The following is a 9,763-nucleotide window of genomic DNA, read 5'->3' as shown; positions in this document are numbered from 1 at the left end:
ATGATGAACCACACTAGTTCGTTCAAAAAGTGTTGGAATAATTGTTTCCTATGTGATTTCTACCAAAAATACTCTTCTTAATTATTGTTATATGTTTCATAGTGAGAAGGGTGAAAGATGTTTTGCTCTCATGTGGCCTAATATGGTTTAAATGCAGGAATTGGAGTAATTTTGAGATAATTTCAATGTAGTAACTCGGAGTAGACAACAGGGAGAGATTATAGGAGGTTGTCCACCCCTTTAACTCCCTCAATCAGCCAAGATCACCAATTTATCTCTCATCAGATTGAGGTCATTGGTAGCCAAGTAGGAAAAGGTCATTGGTAGCCAAGCAAGTGCAGTTCAAGGAGATATAGTTCCACTTTTCTCAATTTTTGGTAGACAAATATACCTATTTTCTAGGGATTTGTTGGTAGTTACCCTTGTTTATAAATAAACATTCCAAAGAGCTCATTAGGATTTGAACTTTGTTTTAAGCTAAGAAGCTATTTAGCTCAAGAACTTGTTACTACTATTTTTGGCTTGTTAAGTGATGTATTTGACATTTCTGCAATGATAATGAGAAGTTTTCTATTGATCCATTGTTGAGTTAATTTTAGAGGGATGAGGCTCTTGGGTTTGGGCCAAACCCCAATAGCTTAGCTACCTCTTGTGTATTGGTATCCCTTTTTAGCTTAGAATGTTGGTTATTTTGGTACATTTTATTAGAATATAACTCCTCAAAAAGCCTGTGACTATTGCCTCTATCTCATATCTCTCATGGGAGCATGACTAGAGGAATCTATAATCACATCACAACAAAACTATGTTGATGATTTACTATTTCTGATTTCTTGGAAAAAGGTCTAGATTAGTTATATTGTTTTGCATATATTTGTTGTAGCTTAGAAGTTAATTCATTGCATAGATAAGAGTTGTTGGCATAATTTAGATAGTTTCTAAATTCAACTCATATTTTCCACCAGTGGTTATGATATTTTGTGAATGATTAGAGAGCATGTACATGTGATGTTGCAGGATTGTTGGATATGCAGGAAAGGGGCCTTTTCACCATCTCCATCTAGGACATCTCAACCCTCTTTTGATGAATCTTAAATATTGTTCTTGATCTCTATCTCTTAGGCCACCATGAGTAGCTCTCTTAGTCCAAAACTGACCTTCCTATCCATCTATCACAACCTTGAACCACCTTTCCATTCCTTTATCTCATTGTTCTTACCTTCCAAACCTTCTAGGAAGCCTTCCTGTAGCATTACAGGCTTTCCTATGGTGATACAGGGATCTTGTAGCGTTACAAGCTTGCCTGTGGTGATATAGGGGTCCTGTAGTAGCATCCTATAGCATGCCTGTAGCAGTCTGTTTTACCTTGTTTTTGACCTGTAATGGAAGTTTGGCTTAATTTAGAAGTAGCTTGATCCCCCAACTTGGACTCCATGATCAAAAGAAACACCTAGGCCATTCCAACCATCCATTTTCCCTTAGAACAAGAGAGAATATCATTAGTTTCTTTATCACGGATTTGGCACAAGTAGAACATTACTTTATATGCAAGTGTTAATTATATAGATGATGCATGAAATATTGAGTTATGAGTTAGTAGGATAATTTCTTGTTTACAAGTGAATTTGATAGCTAGATGGTTGATTTCAAATAGTGTAGTTTCCTTTCTGCATGTAGTATAGCTCTCGTGTTCTTTCATGAATTGATTCAGTAACATTTACAAGTTGGTAGCATATACAAGGTAAATTTGAAAAGAATTTACTTTTTCTACATTAGAGATAGCCTTTTAATTTTACTTTTAGTAGTTAATTTTCCCCTAATTAAGTAGAAGAATGGTCTTGGAGCCCTATTGATCAAATGACCTAGTTGAGGGTGGCATGAGTAGAATTCTGTCTACTGTGTATATAGCATTGTCAGCTCAAAGTTTGTACAAACCCTGGGTTGATAAATAGAGTTGAGGAGCCCCTGGGAGTTGCATCACTCTTGGTGCAATACTAGGGCTCACCACTTTTTGTCACCATCTTTGAGGAAGTTTATAGGTAGATGTTATTTCTGCCTAAGCATTGCTTTCTGTTTTGCATTCAATTTTGAAAAAATCACATAAAAGAAGAAAAAAAATATTTCATGCCTCGTAGGAATAGAGATACTCAAGGAAAATTATTACCAAACACCCCCACACCCTCAAACAGTCAACCTTCACTCTTCTTCAGTGACTGATAGCTTCCCTATTTCACTACAGAAGAGTTATAAGACCCCTTAGGTGAACAACATGAGATTTTTGAAGAACCTATTGGGGAAGAAAAAGAACCTATTTCAACTACCAAAACCATGGTTGAAAATAGGAATGAGGGGCTTTTCCATATCAGAGAGACTAATGGAGAGGCTAGAATGAAAAATATAAGCTCTATTGCCCTTCCTCACTTCCATGGCTTAATCTCTGAGGACCCTTATACTTTTATGTTTGAGTTTGTTGTTGCCTATAGGACCTATCACTATACCTTTGATGACCAGAAGATGAAGTTATTCCCATCTACCCTTAAGGATGTATACTTGCTATGGTTTATGGGTCTACTTGGGGATCACAACACTACCTGGGTTCAAATGAAAGAAGCCTTTAATAACAAATACAGGGACTATTGTAGGTCCAAAGAAATGAAAGAAGAAATATTTAGAATGACTCTTAGACCTGATGAATCCCTAGAGGACTATACGAAGATATTCCAGCTCAATTATAGGAAGGTCGGATGCACCCTTGTTCTTGAATCACTCCAGTTATTTCTTCTCTGAGGGATCAGGGAGGACATGCTACCCTCAAAATTTTGTATGGGGGATACATATCTTAATTATCCTATGAATACATCAAAATAGTGTTTAAGAACCACTCTAGGGATTCTAGGAAGAAAGTTAGGGCTAGTCAAGCTCTGGTCAGTTCCTCTCCCTCCACAACATCCATCAAGAATGAATTGGAAACATGGTGGAGGACTTTAAAAGTGAAATCTCACATACCTTTTCTTTGCAAATTGATACCATGCAGATCAAGAGGAGATAAGAGGAAGCATAGAGGGTGTTAGCTATTTTTTTCCCTAAATGAATTAGAAGGAATCCCATTAATTAATTTCCATTAAATGTCATAGAGTTCTGCATAGTCTATGAGGAAATCCATGCCATAGATAAATGTCCCTCCTTGTATAGATTAAAATTGTATACCAAGAGGTAGAAGGTGGGGCTGAGAAACTTTGTTTTATAAATCAAAGGAGGCCTCAATGACCTGAGCCATATGATGAGCCCCAAATTGGGTAACTTATTGGGTTCATTTTGCCTAATTATCCTTGTTCAAGTCCTTGTTCAATCCTCCATTTTTCATAGCTTATGCATTATTTTTTAGTATGTTTATGTCATTTGTACGAATAAGGGTGGTCACTCTTCCTAGGTGGCAAACACGTGCTTATTTCAGGTTTTTTGACACATGTTGGAGCAAAACCGAGCAATTATGGGCTAGAAGACAGCCAAGCTTGAGGTGAGGATTCATAGGGGGGTTGTTTATGACATTAAATAGCCCTTCCTCAGGATCTTCACCCCCAAAATCCAAGCTCATAGGCCACTAAAACCGGATCTTGAAGGCAGCCAAGCAGATTTTGGAAAAGGGATTGTCTGCTAACAGTTGGATAGCCAAGTCCCCTAGATTTAGGTGGCCTGCTAGGGCCGCCGTGGTGTATAAATGATAAGGCCTCAGCCTTCGTAAGGGACATTTGGAAACCATTGCATATTTTTACACTACAGTGCTGTCAGTTGTAGCTCGTTTTCTTGTAGCCATTTTGGCATAACTCTTGACTGATGGCTATTTTTTGATAATGATAAGCAGTCCTATTTCATATCAACTCTAAGTTTTCTATAGGAGTCGTAGCTCTCAGGGTTGGGCCCAACATGAGAGCCTAGGGCCTCCTTTATGTACTGTTATTTTTCCTTCAAGCATCGTTGTTTTCCATTTGTGCATTTTCAAACGTATTTCTGTTAGGCAGATTAAGTTGTGTGGATTAACTAGGTCACTGTTTATGAATAGAATGCTTCAGATTTTGAGAATAGATTGGTAGGATAATAATAGGAAAAAGGCTCCAAAATACGGTCAACAAAAACTTTTGGTTTCACCTCTCCCTTATTAGATCAGGGGCTGGAATTGAAGTAACTGTGTTGTCCCAAACAAAAACACTAGTTTTCTTTACCATGCAATCGCTAGTGTATTGTTTTCATTTGCAGAATGTGTTCAGATCAATGAAATGTTTCATTACATAGTTCATATACATGGTTCTCTTTCAAATAAAGCTGTTGTTTATTCACTTTATTGTTAGTTATATTAGATTATCTAGGACTTTGATTACTTGCAAGACTTTGTTGATTCAGTTAAATGTATACGGTGCAGAGCTTCTCTACCACTCTTTCATCCACCTAAGCTTCATCAGAGCCATCTGCTCCATTTGCTAGCTAATTTCCTCATCCCACATCTGTCCTCTTGCCCACGTAACCCTACCTTTTTGTCTAATCATTGTTTCAGCCTTCTTTGAGCCAATTTAGCCATCTACACCTTCTCACGACTCCATCCACCAGTCCCTGGGCCACTTCAGACCCCTATCCTACCTCCATATCCATTCATGCATCTTCCCTCACTCACCCATCCTCCAAAATCCAATTTTTAAACAGCATGTAGAAATTTCTGAACATCCTGTAGAAATTCCTGAACATCCTGTAGAACCCCTGCAGACTTCCTATAGAAGCTCACAAATGAGGTTTCTTGATAGCCAAACTTTGTGAAACTCTCTGGAAGGGTGTTAGGGACTCCTTAGACCCTCTCTGAACCTTCCTGACCTCTTCCAAGCATTTCTCCTCCTTGATCCACCCCTACATAGTCAAAGAACAGTGAAAGCATATGCATGATGAAACAGTGAAAGGGTTTGCTAGGGTTTGCATTTTCCTTTAGTTTTCCAATCTCTTTTCACAAATAGATTAGATTCCTTCGAGTTAGATTTCATCCAACAATTAAAAAGCTTCTTCTAAGAGCTCATAGAAGTTGGCTTAAGCTCCTAGCGGACTTGTGCCAGCTGACCAAGTGACAACTGCGGAAAGAGCTAGTACTTGTGCATACATCACCGTCGCTTCCAAGTTTGTTACGAACTACCGGGTTGACAAAAGTAAAGACGAGAGTCCCAGGAGTTGCATCATTATTGCTGCAATACTAGAGCCCACCATCTTTTTGGCGTCGTTGCCGGGGAAGCATCAGAGTATTTGTGATTACTGCTTTTCTTCTATTTCCACTACAACCTTCTACTAAGTAGTTTATTTCATTTCATTTCCGCAAAAGTAGAGTAGATATTTCCTACTTCCATAGATTAGCATTTCAATTCTGCAATTTCAATTCTGTAAGCGTAGATTAGCATTTCAATTCTGCAAGCATAGACTAGCATTTCATACCTACAATTTCATTTGAGCAAAATAGATTAGTCCTTTTCCGCTTTCATTTCAATTCCGCATTTTCATTTCAGCAAGATAGTTAGTTGCAGTTCAATCTATTTCAGTTTTTCAGGTACAAGCAGAAAAAAGAAAAAACAACCAAAAGTCCTTTCATGCCTCATAGGAACAGAGATAATACCGAAAAATTCCTACCCAACACCCCCACCACTTCACTAAGTCACCCTTCACTCTTCTTTGGTGGCAGTGATCCAGAAGAACCTATAGGTGAACCTCCTGAGATATACGAAGATCCTATAACAGAAGAAGAGCAAGAAAATATTCCTTGTGAGACTATGTCTGACAATATAAATGGTAGAGGCGATGATGAAAGAATAGAAGGTACCTTCCCCATCCGAGAGACTAACGTGGACATGAAAATGAAGAACATAAGTCCCTCAGCCTTACCTCCACTGAAGACCCTGATACCTTCCTGTTTGAGTTTGTTGTCCTTTGTTGAACTTATGACTATACAGAAGACGAGCAAAAATGAAACTTTTTCCCTCCACCCTCAAGGATGCAGCATTACGCTGGTTCATGGGGTTACCCGGAAATAGTATCACCACTTGGGCTCAGATGCAGCAAGCCTTTAACAACAAATACCGGGATTATTGTAGGTCAAAGGAAACCAAGGGGGAAATATTTCAGATGACCATGGGAAATAATGCGTCTCTAGAGGACTATGAGGAAAGATTCCAACTTAGCTATAAACGGGCCAGGTGCACACTTGACCCTGAATCTCTAAAGCTGGTTCTGCTCTGAGGAGTCCCTGGAGACCTTCTAGATACCCTTCACATGCTAGCTGGAGGAGATATTTACCAAATACCTTATGAGGATATAAAGACTGTGTTTAGAAACCACTCTATGGCAGCTCGGAAAAAAGGTAGGGGGAATCCACTTTCAGCTAGTACTACCTTCTCCAAGCATGAGTTTGCTAATCATCTAGAAGACCTCAAAAGTAAGGTGAGACAGATCATTGCCATGCAACTTGATACGTTCCGAATCCAGCAAGAGAAAGAGGAAGTTGAGAGGGCTTTGGCCATTTTCTGTCCCAGATGTATGAGCAAGCACCCTAAGAACGAGTGTCCATTACACTCAGTGGAGGTATGTTCCGTTTGTAAGGAGAACCACCCTACAAACCAATGCCCAACCTTTCCTGGATTCAAAGCCATGTACCAAGGGACTGAGGCACCCACTGAACCTCTCTACTTCCTCAACCAAAGGCGACTGCATGGACCTAGATCTTACCAACAGGGGATGCAAGGGACATCCCAATCTTATTATAGCCCCAACCAATCTGCTCACATGCCTTCTTGGGGTCCCCCTGCTCATCCTTTCTGGTCTGCACCTCCTCCGTGGTCTTATCTACCTCAATACCATTCTCAACCAACTACTCATTCATTTCACTCACATGTCTAGCCACAGCCTCAATGGAATGCACCTCAACCAGGGTGGAGGCCCAATACAACTCTCCTCCCACCATTCTGCCTCCACCACCGGCTCAACCACAACCATTACCTCCTTCTCCTCCAAGACAACCCCAGATGCCTTCCCAACCGAACCCGAACCCAAAAAACCGACAGGCCCAACAGGCATACACTCAGAAACAACATGTCCTACCTATGCTGTGGAGATCCAGGAGATCAACCTACGATTCAGAAAGACCTTTCCAGATCGCCAACCTCCTCCCTAGATGACGAGGAGGAGAAACAAGAAATTGAACCCAAAGCCATTCCACCCTTCCTTGAGCGACTAAAAGTAACCACACAACCAAACCTAGAGGAGATTGAACTTTTGGGGGAACTAAAATAGTTGTGTGTGAAAATACCCCTTCTCCAAGCCATCAAAGATGTACCGATATATAACAAATTGATTAAGGAGAAGTGTTTCAGGCACCTAGGCAGGAGAAAGAGAGATGCCTCGATGATCAATGTCATAGGACAACTGTTTGATCTAATGTTGGGGCAAGTAATCTGTCCAAAGTATTTGGACCCTGGGAGTCTTGTAGTTGATGTCCACATCAATGGCACCATTATCCCCCATACCTTAATTGATCTAGGGGCTGCCATTAATGTGATGACCAGGGACACCACGCTTAAACTCAACCTTCAAGGTTCCTTAAGGAAGACTTCGATAGTCCTGCAATTGGTAGATCGCTCCACCGTGACTCCCAAAGGAATTGTGGAGGATGTCTTGGTCTCAGTTGACTCTTGGGAGTATCCTGCAGACTTCTTAGTCCTTCAACCAAAGGAAAAGCTTACTGGATACCCCCTCATTTTGGGAAGGCCTTGGTTAGCCACTGCGGATGCTTACATCAGTTGTCGAGCTAGAAACATGACCATCAAAAATGGTCCTATGTCCAAGCAGCTAGTCCTATACCCTCCTGCCTAGCCCCTACTAGAACATGACTTACCGCTGTGGCTGGAAGAAGGAGATGAGGATGAGGTATACTCTGCACCCTTGTGCACCATAGAAACCACTAGGAGAGGTCCTCAAACCGAGGATGATTTGATTGAGACCTTGATTCGGAATCCACCTCCCAGTGCACTGTCCTTAGAGGAATTGGTGGAGGATACCCAAGCCAGCACCTTAGTGGACCTCTGTGTGACTGATCCATCCTCTCCCAGAATTAAGAATGTGGAGTTTGGCCCTGGAATAACTTTAAGGATTAGCTCCTCCCTATCTCCTTCCCAGGAGAAGGAGTTGTGTAGCTTACTGAACAAACATTTAGATGCTTTCGCTTGGAGCTATAAGGAGATGAAAGGATTCCATCCTTTGGTCTGTACCCATCACATCTACATTAAATAATATTCTAAACCAATGAGGCAATCTCAGAGGAGAATGAATCCAGCCCTTAAGGACATTGTCAAAGAAGAATTGCAAAAATTGTTGGATGCAGGATTCGTCTATCCTATCTCCAATATTGAGTGGGTCTCGCCCCTAGTGCTTGTGCCCAAGAAGAACAGGAAGTGGAGAATCTGTGTAGATTACCGAGAACTTAACAAAGCCACTAAGAATGACCATTTCACTTTGCCTTTCATAGATCAAGTGTTGGATGTACTGGCAGGGAAGAAGTTTTTCTCTTTCCTAGATGGGTTCAGCGGGTATAACTAGATCCAAATCAGCCCAGAAGACCAAGATAAAACCACCTTCACCTATCCTTGGGGTACCTTTGTCTATCGTATCCTTCCCTTTGGGCTATGCAATGCTCCTGCAACTTTCCAGACAACAGTACTGAGCATCTTCTCTGAGTTGGTCCGTGATTCGGTAGAAATCTACATGGATGACTTCACTCCTTATGGGTCCAACTTCCGAGAAGCATTGACCAATATGGGAAAAGTTTTAAGCAAGTGCATTGAGATGAACCTGTCCCTCAGCCCTGAAAAATGTGAATTCCTGATGACTGAAGGGACTGTGTTAGGTCAGACCATTTCTCGCCAAGGATTATAGGTGGATCCTAATAAAATTGCTATCATAAAAAATGTTCCACCTCAAAAGGTAAGATATGTTCGGAGTTTCTTAGGCTTAGCGGGATATTATAGAAGATTCATTAAAGACTTCAGTAAGCTATCCTCGCCATTGTTTGGCCTCTTAGGAAAAGATGTTGAGTTTAAATGGACTGACGACTGTCGGAGGGCTCTGAATAAGTTGAAGGATAAGTTAGTGTCCGCCCCACTTTTGAGAGGCCCAAACTGGGCCCTACCTTTCCACATCCACACTGATGCCTCGAACAAAGCCATAGGGGAAACCTTAGGACAAGTTGAGGAAAAAATTCCATATCCCATATACTTTGTCAGCAAAAACTTTTCCAAGGCAGAATTGAATTATACTGTAACTGAGAAGGAGTTCCTGGCCGTAGTCCATTCCCTAAACAAGTTCAGACACTACATCACTGGTTATCAAACATTTGTGCACACTGATCATGCTGCGATTAGATATTTAATGAATAATTTTGATGTCAATGCTCGTATTATTATATGGTTACTTTTGTTGCAGCAATTTGATTTGACAATTGTCGACAAGCCAGGTAAGGAAAATGTTGTTGTTGACTTCTTGTCTAGAGTGCACTTGCCTGCAGGTGAAGAAGGAACAGTGGATGACGAGATGCCAGATGAACATCTATTTGCTATCTCAGTACTCTCTCCATGGTTTGCTGATATAGCAAATTACTTCATCTCAGCACAGCTACCTCCGCATCTGTCCTCAAAAGAGAAGAGCAGAATTGTAAGGAAGAGTGCCCCGTTCACATGGATCGGGGGCAACT

Source organism: Pinus tabuliformis, chromosome 8 (assembly GCF_031772625.1).
Source record: "Pinus tabuliformis cultivar Carrire ecotype Pingquan chromosome 8, CPIR1, whole genome shotgun sequence".
In the NCBI taxonomy this organism is placed as follows: domain Eukaryota; kingdom Viridiplantae; phylum Streptophyta; class Pinopsida; order Pinales; family Pinaceae; genus Pinus; species Pinus tabuliformis.
The sequence above is the reverse complement of the archived record's forward strand: the minus strand, read 5'-3'. Positions refer to the sequence as shown.